Consider the following 14500-nt stretch of genomic DNA (forward strand, 5'->3'; position numbering starts at 1 on the left):
TAGTTATCACAGAACCTGGAAGGAGACTGCCTAGATTCAAATCATGATACTGTCAGTTACCCTAGCTGTGTGATCTAAGGAAATACACTTAACCTCTCTGTGCCTCTGATTCCCCATCTGTAAATAAGGATAATAATCATATTTCTCATCTAGGGATATTGTGAGGATTGACTTAAAATGATTAAAACACTTAGAAGAGTACCTGTGTGTATTAGACACAAGATGTGTCATTATTATTGCCTAAGCCCAAAGCTACATTCATCCTTGATCCTTCCCTTTGTTCTATAACTGATCTATCACCAAATCCTCTTAATTTTACTTCTCAAATAGATCTTCCCTCCATCCTCCCCACTAACACACAAGGTAAGCTACCATCATCGCTTGCCAAAAGCAATTTGCAAACAATTCTCCGGCACCCTCTTTAGCCCCTGGCTTTCCAAAGAAGCCAAAGTGGTATTTTCAAAATGCAAATCTGATCACAACACTCTCCTGCTGAAATCTGTTGCTTTTTGGATAAAGATGGGACCCTTTAAGGTCTATAATACCCTGAAAGTTCTACCACACACCCCCCATTCTCAATTTCTTCTCTCTCTCCCCATCCCTCTCCTCTTTCCTCATTCCTCCTCCGCCCCCTTCCTCTCCCTCTCCTTCCTTTCCACTTCCCCTCCTCCCTTTCCCTCTTTTTTTCACCCCTTCCATCCCTCTCCCTATTTCCCCTCTCTCCCCTCCATTCACTCTGGCCTTTCTATCCTTCACATTTCCAAGTCTCTTCTCATGTGCAAACTCTGCAGGGATTCTGTCCCTACTCCCACCCTCCGTGCCCTTCACGCCCAGTTAATTCCTCCCTCAACTCTCCTAGAGTCACAGTTTTACATTTGCTTCTGTGATTACTAATGTCTGTCCCTGGGGCACCTCGGTGGCTCAGTCAGTTAAGCCTCCAACTCCTGATTTCAGCTCAGGTCATGATCTCATGGTCCTGAGATGGAGCCCCACATTGTCGGGTTCTGTGCTCAGCAGGGAATCTGCTTGAGATTCTCTCCCTCTCCCCTTCCCCAACTCATACTCTCTCTCTAAAAAGTCTGGCTCCCACCCCAGACTGTAAGCTCCATGAGGGCAGGAAGTACATTTGCTTTTTCTCACCCACTGTGTCCCTCATATTTAGCAGTTACTGGCACATAGTACTTGCTCCCTAATTAGTTTTTGAATGAATCAAAGAACGAATGGATGGATGAAAATACTGTGGCGTAACCGTAAAGGCAGGATAAGTAAGGCTTTGGTGCTTCCGTGGGTTTGACTACAGCCTGGGTACAGAAAAGATAAGATTAAATGATGTCAGATCAAAAACTTCAGTCACTGGTTGGATAACTACTGAGCAGATATAACCTTTGCCTGCACGTTGCAAACTATGTTGGAAGCAGCTGAGTGAGCCCAGAGGAACAACTAGAAACAAAACACAGCCTCTCTATTCACCCTACTCACTATTATTTCTTTAGGGCTACTGCCCTAAAGATGTCATCTTAGGATTTTTTTACCCCGCCAAAATATATATACCTCAGTTTACTACTATCTTACTACCAGGTTAGACCTTGCTGTTCCTTTGCTTTTAATCAGCCTGCCGTCTCCCCCCTCTAGCTCTGTGGGAGTAAAACACCATGATTTAGAATGGAGAGCCATGTACACTGTTCCCACAGAACACAGTGTGAGGAGATGGCCAGACATTTGCAGACCAGGAGAGCTTTCCAGGGGTGGACTGGGGCAACGTGACCTCTAATTTCTGTGCCAGAAAAGAACCTCAGAGATAGATCATCCAGGAATGTCCAAGGTCGCTAAGCCTTTCATGAGTCCAGGAGAACACAGAGGCCTGAAACCCTCATCCAGAATCTAATTCAGGCCCTGACCATTCTGTGATAGGTGTTCTCTAGGCTTCTCATCATTGAAGCTCATTCTCTGGTGTGTAAGCTCCAAGAACACAGGGACCATATCTAGCACCAAGAATTCCAGATACAAGCAGGTGCTTTAAAAATGTAGCTATGATGTCAACAGAAACAACATTAGTTTCCTTTTGTTGTCTGAGGCTACCTAACAGACAACTCTAAAATAGAAGAGAGATGATGTGTATTTGTATCTTACCAAGTGTTTCAGGTCAAACTCACTCTCCAGGCAGTAGAATGTCTGAATCTGTGCTGGATTCCTCCTCCTCTCTCTGACACTCTTCATCAAAAGGCCTTATGCCTTAGTCTGTTCAGGATGGCAAACCTGGAATGTCCTTGCACCATATACATTGGCCACTTACTACTGGTCATGCTAAGCGGTGACTCAGAGAAGCAAGCAGCCTGAGCCTGGGCCAAGATGGCCATCATCCTTCCCAAGAACTCCAAGAGGAACAGCAGAAAGCACTGAGTTTCAAACTTGAGTAGGCCTCACAATCATCTGGAGAGGTTGTTCAAATGCAGATTCCTGCTCCCTACCCCCACCCCAGAATTTCTGATTAAGTTCAAGATGAAAGCTGAGAATAAATTATTTCTAATAAATAAAATTATTTCTAATAAATTCTCAGGTCTTGCTAATGCTGCTCATCCCACCCTGAGAACCACAGCACTGATGTGAGGTGCAAACCTAGTAATTAAACTAGAGAGATGTGGGTTCTAGTCCCAGCTCAGCCACCAACCATGTAATCTTGAATAAAGTCCTTAATTTCTCTAATCCTCACTTTCCTCCTCTAAAAATAATAATGACACCATTGCTGAGCATTCAAAAAGATGATGCAAGGTGTTGTATGTATGTACAAAGCACTTCCCCTCCCCTCAATAAGAGGGAACCCCTTTCTCTGCCCCATCCACAGCCCCCACTCTCCCAGGGCTGCAGGATTCTCCATGTGACTCCCAGGGCTGCAGGGTTCTCCATGTGACTCCCAGGGCTGCAGGATTCTCTGGTAGGGCTGCTATGAAACATTTGGGTGGTGGGCAGGGCACAGTGAATTCGGCTTCCAGCAACCTCTCTCCAGAAGTGTCCTACCTACAAGGACAGTCCTAAGGTAAGCATCAGGTGCTCCTCAGCCCACCTCACAAACAGGTAACAAGTATCACACCATACTTTTCCTGCAAGAAGTGTCCCACCTGGCTTTCTGCCCTGAGACTAAGAAGTTAAGTGAGACTCATCCAAAACCATACAGCTCTTAATGGCAGAGCTCCCAAGTCAGGACAATACATCTATTCCTGACTGACATTTGGAATCTTGGTGTATTAGTTTCTATAGCTGCTGTGACAAATGACCACAATGTGGTGGCTTAAAACAATACATATGTATTCTCCTTCTGATCTCCAGGACTAGGCAATGGGTCTCACTGGGTAGAAATCAGGGTGTCAGTCGGACCCCCTCCAGAGAGTAAAAGAGATAACATTTCCTTGTCTCCCAGCGTCTAGCACTGTTTGCCTTGCACATTCCTTGGCTTGTGGCCCCTTCTTCCTCCACAAGGGGAGGAAGAAGGGGCCACAACATTAGCATCTATAGATCACTCCCTACTGAGTCACTGCCTTCTTATGCAGTAAAGTCTCCCTCTACCTCCCCCTTTTAAGGATATGTGGGTCCTCCTTGATAATCTAAGGTTACCTCCCCATCTCAAGATCTTTAGCTTAATCACATGTGCAAAAAAATCCCTTTCCCCATAAATAATGTAACATTCACAGGTCCCAGGGATGAGGAGCTGGCTATCTTTGGGAGCCCTTATTCAGCATAACACCCTTACATGGACCACCTAGCCCTCTGAGCCATCATTAGAAAAAGAGAATAATAATATACCCTTGTGAGGAGGTTGCTATGTGGTACACTTTAAATTACTAAAGAAATGTACATTGGATTGTTAAATGCATCCTGCTATTCTTTCATTACACTAATTCATTAACTCTATTCACCTACTCAGCTTTTATTGAACACTTACTATGTGCCAAGTCGTGCGTTAAGCACATTGGGTATAATGTAAGGAGGAACTCTGCCTGTGTGGGTTTTATACTGTGATTAAAACAGACAAATGCTAGAGAGAAAAATGCCCCGATGTGCTATGAAAAGAAAGGCGAGGAAATGCTCTGTAGGGATGTTGCAGAGTGGGTAATCAGTCCTCAGGATAAGAGGCAGGAGTGAAAGGATAGAGCTGGAAGACGGGACTGGAAAGAGACCGGAAGGTGCAAAATAGCCTAGAACACATAGAAAGTTCCAGGACTTTCTCCCTACCGGAGTCCTGGGTGCGAAGAGCTGAGGCACAGTGTGAGAGAGACGAGCTAACAATGCAGCCCAGGGTTGAGTGCAAATTACCCCATGTACCATGTAAAGGATGTGGATGGTGTCATGTGCCCAGGAAGCCCCTAAAAATTTTAAGCAGCCCCCTTGGCATCCCATCTCCTGGGGATGTGGAGGCTCCTAGCTGGAGACCCTGAAGGCTCCAGCCTCCTGACAGACACCAAACTTGGCAGAGTTCTCCGTGACTGGTACTGGTTGAAGCATCTCTTGCCTTTCCTTCCTTCCCGAGACCCTTTGTGGATAGATGTTCAGAATTTTATTTTTAGAGCCTCTTGTTACGGTGAGCCATTATCTCCCCTAGAATCTCTGTCAGTCTCCTATTTAAATCATTAATTCCTAAAATTATTCTTATACCCAGGGATCCCATTTAACCCCCAATCTGCGATTCTTTTTGAGAGCGTTCAAAAGATAAATTCACTGTATTATTAGTACATTAGGTACAGCACAATCACTGTGATCGCCCATGTAGTATTTTTTCTTTCAACCTGAATGGTTTTGCTGACTGAGAATAAGGGAGGTGTGAACTTAGTGGAGAATGTCTGCTTTCCCCTCTGCAGAATCCCCAGTCTGCTTCACCCCTGCACTTTATCTCCTCAAACACAGCAGCCCTTTCTAATATGCTTTTGTCTTACCGGTATCCTTCTCTCCACAAACTTTAATAAATTGGTAGTGCACTTCTGGGCTGGAAAGACATTTTGCATTAAAAATTGGATTCACAGCAGGCAATCTGCCTGGGGAGCACATGTCTAGGAAAGCAGTCATTTTTAACTAAGGATATTACAAGCCTAGATAGAATAGGGCTTGTGTACTCTGAAGCACAAATGTCTATCCTACCGGAAGCAAAATCACTGTACTGCATGTTGGTAATTAACCTTGTCAACAAACCTTCAGAATGACTCCAGCCGAATTACACACTCTCTTCTGGGTGTTCTACTGCTGTGGTTTCTGGATCCTATTAGACTCGACTACTTAAAACCTGCATTCACATGGTCACTCGTTGCCAGCACTTTGATTTGCTTGCCCTCTTTTTTCCCCATGGCTTATATTAGATTCTAACCACACTAACTATACAAAATGTACTAGTTTATTGTATTTATCATGTACTACCTCCTGTGTTGTAACGTCAGCTACACCAGAAAGGAGACCTGTGTTTTGCCCAGTATCATATCTCAAATACCTAGAACAGGGCCTGGTGTGTAGTCGATGCTCAATAATCATGTTGAAGTTAGGGCACCTGGGTGGCTCAGTGGGTTGGGCAGCTGACTCCTGATTTCAGTTCAGGTCATGATCTCAGGGTCCTGGGATCCAGCTCCGCGCCAGTCTCCACGCTCGGCAGGGAGTCTGCTTGGAGATTCCCTCTCCCTCTGCCCCTCCTCCCGCTCACACTCTAAAATAAAGCTTTTAAAAACAAATACATAATTACATTGAACTTAATGAATATATTTCCATGGAGCTATGAACTACCAGGTGATTCTTTTGCATTCCTAACTCCAAATGTGTCCATCGATTAATTCACCAAATTGTTCTGATCACTTTTTCACATGGCAACTAGTGGTCCAGATCGTGGGAAATTATTCCTGATCTCACAGAACACCTAGCTCCATGGAGGAGACCCATGTGGCCAGAAATACCAGTTGATATGTAGAATTAAAAATATGTATGGGACGCCTGGGTGGCTCAGTCATTAAGCATCTGCCTTCGGCTCCGGTAGTGATCCCGGAGTCCTGGGATCGAGGCCCGCATCGGGCTCCCTGCTCTGCGGGAAGCCTGCTTCTCCCATTCCTCCTGCTTGTGTTCCCTCTCTTACTGTGTCTCTATCAAATAAGTAAAATCTTAAAAAATATATGTACAAAGCACTATAGAGCACAGAAAACAAATCAATTCAGCTGCATAATAGTGTGATACAAAAGATTCAGAGAAAGCTCATAGTGGAGGCAGCTTTGAGTTGTAAAGGAGTAGAAGTTTTCTGGGAGAACAGAGAAGGGAGTAGATACAAACCAAATGGATATTCTAAGTGGGAAAGTACACGATGGGCAGGGAGAACTGGAAGTCCCATGGGAATGCCGGAGACTAACACTGTGTCTCAGTTGTCCCCCGTTCTCCCCAGCCAGACTTGAGACAAAGATTCAAGTACAGAGGTTCGTTTGGGAGGTGAAAGAAAATGACAGGGGTAGAGTGAGAAAGTGAGATCAGAAAAGAAAGATAGCCAACCAAAGTTATGTTGTCAAGCCAACTACCACAGAGGTGATGAGAACTCAGGTCTGAGGGGAAACTCTGGAAAATGATACAGAACACAGGCCTCTGTTATCTCCCTGGAGGGTCAATGGAGCTGTGGACTCCAATCACCAAATCCCCATCACTAGCTGAAGAAAACTTCTAGGTGTCCACAACCTGGTTCTTCTGGCCTGCCATGGGTATTCATCAGAGCAGCCTTCTGAGGCACTGGAAAAGGTCTCATGCTCTTACAAGCAGGTGCTCTCCCCTGGAAGCTGGATTCTGCACACTGACAGGGTAGAGCCAAAGGATACATGCACCAAAAGAGTCTGCTGCAAGCTACAAGGAGAGCAGCAGGGTGCCTGGGTGGCTCAGTTGGTTGGGCATCTGCCTTCAGCTCAGGTCATGATCCTGGGGTCCTTGGATCAAGCCCTGCATTGGGCTCCCTGCTCATCAGGGAGTCTGCTCCCTCTCCCCTGCTCTTGCTCTCACTCTCACATTCATACTCTCTCTCAAATAAATAAAATTTTTTAAAAAATTGAGAGCAGCAGGGCATAGGCTAGAAATTGAAGCAACAGCCAAAATTTGAAGACACTTGTAAGTCATTCTTTGGTGCTTTATTCTGTACTGAGGGAGCAGCACTGGAAGATCTTAGGTGGGAGAGTAGTACAAAGTTTGAATTGGAGGAAAAAAACCAGAATGGACAGAATGGGGGTAGGATGTGTAAAGCAGATAACGAGTCCAAGAGACCAACATGGAAGATAATCTCCCACTTGAAATAGGATTCATGTGGTGGTGCTGGAGACAGGGAAGAGATGACAGAACTCAGATGTCCAGAAGATAGAGTTGACAGAAATTGTGAGATTTGATGTAGGGAAAGATGGAGCTGAGGAAGAGTTCCCTACACTGGCTTTCCTGAGTGGATGGTTGGAAGCGCTCCCTGAGATGGGGAGTATAGGAAGGATATGGGTACTGGATTAAGATCCTTCATCTTGTGGAACAGGTTGAGTTAGAGATACCTGCAAAGTATACATGTAAAGAGGCTGGTGGGCCATGGATACAGGATTATTGAACTCAGGAGACCGATCTAGACTGTGAAGAGCTTATTAGGAATTTCCACTTTATGGAAAATATTTGAAGACATGGAAGCAGAAGAAATTTCAGAATAAAGAACTAGACATTTAACATGGGAGATGAGTTCATTGAATATTACTACAACATCCTTCTAGTATCAAGTCCACTGCCAAGTTAGAAATGGCATCATCATCGATGGTCTCTGGTTATGGCATTGCCTTTATTTTTCTTTACATATTCCCACAATGATGGTTCCCCCCCCCCCCAGCATAGTTGGATAGAAAGAAGGAATAAGACAAATTGTGTGATTTGGGGCAAGTTGTGTAAACACAATGGTTGGCTTCTTCATTTGGGAAAGCGGAACTCCTAGGTGCAAATCCACTTGTCTGATCGTCAACTGAAGAAACTTTCTGGATAGATGGACTTTCCACAGCTCACTCTCTCCTGAACACAAAAAATTATGAAACTCAAGCCCTTACCTCACTAGGCACTTAGCCTGATTGCTCAAAGGTCATTCCTCCCTGAACCCGGTAGCATGGCCTCCACTAACATGCACCTTTAACCTGATCATACTACTTCATCTTTTACTGAAGACTTGGTTACTGACTGAAAAAAACAGTTTTTAGAATGATCACAAAATCCAAGTAAGCAGCTGAAAGCACTGTGATAAGAGCCCTTTGTGACAAGTTACCTCTGCATGGGATTTATGTCAGAGTGTCTACAGATTCATGACTTTTCTGCAAAACCGTCGTCCTGGCCAAGAATGGGATGGCCCCTCCGTAGGAATGCATAGCTGATGACATTTCTTTCACCATCTTGGCATCTAAACAGGACACCCTATCTGGTAACAATGCAATGCGCTCCTCATGGTTTATGGCATGGCTGTAGGCGGAATGGGCTGTGAACGCCTGCACTATGTTTGAGTCAATCAACTCTTGTTATGTGGGTGTCAGAGAGGGAGCCCAGCCGCTCGATATGGAGCGGGCCCAAAAAACAGCCACTGTCAAAAGAGTGCCTTAAACATAAGAGCTATGCCAGGAGTTGCCGTTTCAAAACATCTGCCAGATCATCACAGTCAGCTTCCCTCCCATTCTCAGACCATCAGTATGACCATTGTCTCTTTACTCACTCAAGTTCAAGGCCATGGACTGGACTCCTCTTTTTTCACTCATCTCCTATATGCAGTCATCATGTATCAATAATAGTAATAGTATTTATTCATCATTTATTATAGGTTAGGCAGACCCTGTGCTAAGTGCTTGTAAATGCCTCATCAGATTTGGTTGTCACAATAACTTCCCGAGGTAGGACTGTATTTGTGCCATTTTGCAGCTATGGAAGCAAGGGTTGGGGAAGGAGCCCCAAATCACAGTGCCGGAAAGTGGCAGAGCTGGAATGTGGATCCAGCTTTCTCTGGCACTCAACTATACTCCATTCCCTTCTGTGGAGCATTAAAAGTCATACGTCCCTTTCCTTTATGAGGCATTTTGAAGTTTCTAAAACATTGTCACAAGCCATTTTGTTTGCTTATCCAAATAGACCAGAGTACGAAGCTATATGTGTATTGTCCCCACTGTTGCAGAAGTTAAGACTCACACAGAGTTCACCTGACTTGCTCAAAGCCATCCTGGCTGAGCCTTGGACTCAGTTTCTGACTTGTTTCACTATTCCCATAAATATCATGCTCTTCGCTTAGAGCAGCTGTTACTTTCTTCCAAAATGACCAATGTATGAAATTCCCTAGGAGGCCAATTTTGGCTTCATACGGAGACATTTCTGATACAATTCTCCAAAAGCAGAAAGGGAGGTAGTGAGTTCTTCATGCCTCTCCATTTTCATCCAAACCCTGGGCAGTCACTAGACTAGAATGTCATTCAGACAATTAAGCCTGATCCCTGGGAGGGAGGGGAAAGGAGGCAGCTAGAGCAGATGAGCTCCAAAGCTCAGCCCTCCCTGAGATCTTGGGACTAGGTTTGTGGGAACTACAGTGTCATGACCATTTTGGTTGCTCTAGCTCCATCCCCTCCCTCTGGCCTACTGAAGCCATCTCCTAGCTGACTTCCCAGCTGTCCCCTGCAATTCATCCAGCTTCACTTCACCAGGGTGATCTTCTGCCAAATTTGTTCCCATCACTGCCTTTCTTCTAAAATCATCAATGGCTCCCTTTGGCCAACCACACCCATTTGACACATCTTTGTCTGATGTTCAATGACCTATCTACATCCCTATCCAAACTCATTTTTCATTTGCTCAAACTCCATTTCTGCTTGTCAATACAATCATTTGCCTGGGTCAGAGACATCATGCTTATTTCTGCCTCCAATCCTTTGTTCCACTCTCCTAAAATATTTTCCACTTTCCCCTTGTCCACCTAACCATATCCATTTTTTTCAGGCCCAAGTCAATTTTGTTTCAGTACACAGAACTTTAATGAATTTCTTCCCCCAAAACACAAATCAAGTCTAAGAACAATTTTCGACTCCTGTAGCAAAGCCATGGGAACCCTCAAATGAACAAGAAATGGCCCTGTCCTCTGGGAAGATAGCAATTAGAACCAGCTGCTCTATGCAACCATTAGATTTCGAATACTTGATTCTACATCAGCTTGTGTTCCTGGTTATGTGAGCTGAATCTGTCTCATGAAGGGTACACACAGAGCTCTTCTAACACAGCTTCCAGAAAGTAGTAGGCAAGCAATAGTTAGGGGTTGCATGATTGAGGTGTCTAGGACTGCATATTTTGAATTTATCCCCATATTCACTCAGGCACACATACACACACACCACCACCACCACCACTTATTTGGATTTCCAGCATAGTGGAAGGTGCACACAACACCTGAAGTCAGACAGACCTGGAATAAAACCCCATCACCACCACGTTCTGGTGAAGAGGAGTGCAGCAAAACCTGGTTGGAGGAGTAGAGTGTGACCTCGTGAGTTTAGGTCCCAGTTCTGCCCCCAGAATCATTCATTTAGTAACTCATTGCCTCAACTTTTACAACAGAAAAATGAGGGCCACAGTGGTCCACAATGCCCCCTCTCTCCCCATAGGGTTATTATTTTAAGGAGTGCATCTGTGTAAAGCATTCAGGACAATTCATAGCATATGGGCGTCACTAAGTGCTAGCTACTCTGATTAGCACTAATTCAGTGACCTTGGGCAGAGGACGTAAATTTTCTGAACCTCCGTTTTCTCACCCTTAAAATGAGAGCTATCCTCATCAACATAAGCTGCTCTGAGAATTCAATGTGGAAGCACTGAGAAAGCACCTAGCTTTCCCCGAAAATGTTCCCTTATCTCTTACTCGAGGTCTGGGCTTCTAATCTCCCAACACTGCAAGGAAATCTTCCTCCTGGCAGCTGTACCCACCCATCATTCGTGCTACCATAGTAAGCGCTTGTTTTCATCCCGTAGAAAATGTGGGCCTCTCACAAATTCATCTTTAGAAAATTACAACCTAATTACACTGAACGATTGCATAAGCAAAAGATCGTTCAAGTTCCCCAAGCCCCCAGGCAGCTCTTCCGCAGCCCATCCCTGCCCATTTTGGCAAACTGAACAGCGGGAGAGAGGAATCAGCCCTCTCTGGGAAAGATTTGGGGCCCCAGGCACATCACACCATGTAAAATCAGGTTAAGGTGAGTATCAAGAGCAACCTTGAAAGCAAAAAGGAGTCAAAGCAGGTCAGACAGCCCCTGCGGGGAGTCTGGGAAAGGGAGGAGAGCCTGACTCACCAGTTCTGCCTGCAAGGCTCATGGGAGCCAAGTTGCCAGGGAGTCTCAGGCTTTCTGAGCGTGGGACGCTGAACCCCGCCTTGCTGCGTGGCGGCTGCAGACCTGAACTAAGGGCTGGGCTCTAAAGGTCCAGGGCCCCTAAAACGGGGCCCATACCTCTGCCTTGACTGCCTGTTCCCTAGAAATGTTGAGGAGCCCCCTACCCCCTCGACAGCAAAGTAACCAGAGCAGGAAGGTACTATGGTCCCTTGGGGAGATGCCAAGGGTCTGCTCAGGGTGGACTTGGCAAGAGAGAGTAGAGGTTAGGCCAAAGGGGCAAGACTTCGAACTTACCTCAAATACTGAGGTGTCTGCCTTCCAGCCAATTTGGCTCTTCTCCCAGAGGAGCTGAATTGTTCTTAAGGCTCCTGTAGACTTCCTAGAGCTGTTAGTCTCTGGCAGAATGCAAGGGGTTTTTGCAAGGCCCTCCTCTCTTCTCTATAGGACTTCTCCATCTGAGTAGGTTGAGAGGGCAAGTTCTCAGGTCTAAATGGTGGAGGGATGCAGAGGCTTAATTTCACTGCAGAACCAGGCTCTCTGTGGCATGGTTGGTGTGCAGGAATGCATATTGGGCATCTAAAGGAGATAGCAAGGCATTAAGGTACAAGGTAAGACAAGAGCACATTGAGTCATACCATTCTGGAATGTTCTGACAGGGCCAAACCCCCTCGTGATATTAATAATGCCTAAGAGACATCTCTTGGGTTTCTGCTGAGGTTGTGCAAATTAATTCATAACCAATTCCTGACCACTGTGTTAAGAGCTGAGTAAAGACCAGTTAAAGTCACAATTTTATGTTATTCCTAAGTGATGTCACCAAAAGGCAATGAGAGGGATAATATTGGGCAGAGGAATAGCAGACCAGCCTTTTTTGTCAAATATTGGTTTGGGGTGCCCACAATTTTTTAGCAAGTTGATAGTTCTAGAATTGTGGATTTGGGGTGGAGAGTGAAAGGACGGAGGGTTGCCGTTTTCCTGAATAGAACAGACTGCACTTTGGTGCTAATCACACAGGACCACGCCTGTTGAGTTGTTAAAAGTTAATAAAATGGTTAACAAAATTTGAATCCATTCTTCTAAGTGGTCCTTGAACAGTGGTAGAGGAAGGAAAGCTTTTCTAGATATTATTATATTTACCATGCAGTTCTAAACCAATCACAGTAGAAGAAAGGACATTACCTGCTCTTAGGCAGGTAAAAAACAGGGAGCTACAAAGTTTGGGGCAACTGAACTTGCTTTAGAAAGCTGAAGAAAAGTTAAATAAATTTTTCAAAGCCATCCATACAGTAAGAAGGGAGCTGAGGTTTGGTTGTCTCTAAAGGTTTTTTTCATTCTCTTGGGCTGCTTATCTAAGGGACCTGGTTGTGCTCACTGCGGTAGCAACAGCTAACTTTCACTGAACACTTACTGGGTGCTGGTGCGTTTCAAAGCACATTTCACATATTAGCTCATTTAACCCTTCTGACAATTTTATGACGCAGCTGTGATTATGTCCATTTTACAGATGAGTTGACTGCGGTTAGATTAGTTGTTATGCAACTAGCACTAGGCAGCCCTAAAGATTCACACGTGGGACATCTGGTTCCGGGTACATACACTTCACCTGTATCGTGTTTCTCCCCCGAGCATGGAGATGACTCCTAGTCATCTAAGCAAGGCCGGGTGGGGGTGGGGATGAGAGGACTCTTTAAGGAACGGAGGGGCAGCACTCTGTCCATAGTGGGGCCCAGTGATGTCTCATGCTCTGCACAGAATCTAAAGCTCTGATAGGATGCAAACCGTGTAGAAGGAAGTTGCTAGACAGGAAGCACCTGAAACTCTCTCTCTGACACCTGGGGATTTGGGACCTCCTGCCCACGGCTCCTCCACCCACCCCCTCCCCACACACAGAACACACACACTCACAACCAAACAACACTGCCCGTTTTCATTTTCATCTGTTTACGTGCTTCCCCCCTCACTGAGGCAGACAGGAAACTGTGGTTTGTCCCAGTGCCCCCCAAGTGAGGAAGCATAGTCCATCCTGGGCCACTCGCCTAAAGGAGAAGCAGGTAGTCAGTTCTAGCGTAGTACCAGCTCCACAGCAGGGCCCAGAACCCCAAGTTCTGCACCTGACTCAGTGAAACTCCTCCAGAGGAAGAAGCTGCCTCGTGTGCTCACAGAGGCTCACCTACTTCAGACCAAATGGTACCTCAGCAGCCTGGAAAGGGCACTGCCGTGACTCCGGAGTACAGGAAACACAGCCTCTCTTTGCTCTGATGCAGGGAGGCTGTCTCCAAAGAGCTGCTTATAAAGATTAGCTTGCGCGGGTGGCATCTTGCAGCTGAGTTGCTTTGAGAGGTCATGGTTCTTGATCCACAGGGTCAGTAACTGTGGTTGCCCTTTTGCTATCACCATATGCAGCCAATACAGTTTTCCAGTCCCTTTGGGGAGTTAGGTAAGGCACAATTCGGGATCCAGTCAGACCAGGTTTGAAGGATGTTCTGAGAGATAACATTTTGACGCTTAAATTCCTCATTTGGTCAAATGATGCTGACAGCCCTGCCCCCCTGCGTAATGAGATAACATACTTAAAGTACCTGATAATTAGTCACTAATATTCTGAAATCCACTGTGCTAGGTGCTTAGGTCCGTTTTCTCATTTGATCCTCACCACATTATGAGAGACGGTCCATAATACTCGAAAGAAGAATGTCAGGGAAATATGTGATTTGATTGATGTCAGACAGCTGGAGGAAGAAGCCCAAATCAAACCCAGGTGGGGATGACTCCAAAATTGGTGTATTTTCCCAGCCCAGTGTTTCCTAATATGCTGGTACCCAGTAGGCACATGCAACCTTTGTTCCCTTTTTTTTTTTTTAATGTCCACACTTGGGCTTTTTAAAAAGCACAATTTGGTTACTCCCAATTAAACATATGGCATCCCGAATAATCAAATCCTTACGCAGTCACTAAGGGACTGAGGTGTTCTGGGCACTGTGCTTCATTCAGACCTGTCACTAGGCAAACCAACAGAGCTCCTAGAAGGCAAATTCCGCTGCCTGTGAGTGGGCAGCCTTAATGATGATCCGATAAAACACTGAATGTCAATTACCAGCTACAGGGCAGATGGAGCCCTAGGTCTTGGAATGCAAATTCCTTCT

At 45.4% G+C, this 14500-nt stretch overlaps 1 protein-coding gene and 1 long non-coding RNA gene across 3 annotated transcripts in view; one reads left to right on the forward strand and one right to left on the reverse strand.

Annotated features, from left to right (window-relative positions):
• LOC135362706 (uncharacterized) overlaps positions 1–13896 on the reverse strand; it is a 46063-nt gene extending 32167 nt beyond the window's left edge. The window contains exons 1-2 of the long non-coding RNA XR_010407699.1: positions 13549–13896; positions 11652–11933 (exon numbers count right to left, since the gene is read on the reverse strand). This is a non-coding gene — a long non-coding RNA (uncharacterized LOC135362706). The remainder of the gene's footprint in view (positions 1–11651; positions 11934–13548) is intronic.
• The window catches only part of PCSK5 (proprotein convertase subtilisin/kexin type 5), a 466280-nt gene that overhangs the window by 328587 nt on the left and 123193 nt on the right, over positions 1–14500 (forward strand). The gene's annotated exons all lie outside the window — the stretch shown is intronic.

The sequence above is a fragment of the Mirounga angustirostris genome, unplaced genomic scaffold (genome assembly GCF_029215605.1).
Source record: "Mirounga angustirostris isolate CCGP_5_RB_7025 unplaced genomic scaffold, mMirAng1.0.hap1 SCAF_15, whole genome shotgun sequence".
NCBI lineage: Eukaryota > Metazoa > Chordata > Mammalia > Carnivora > Phocidae > Mirounga > Mirounga angustirostris.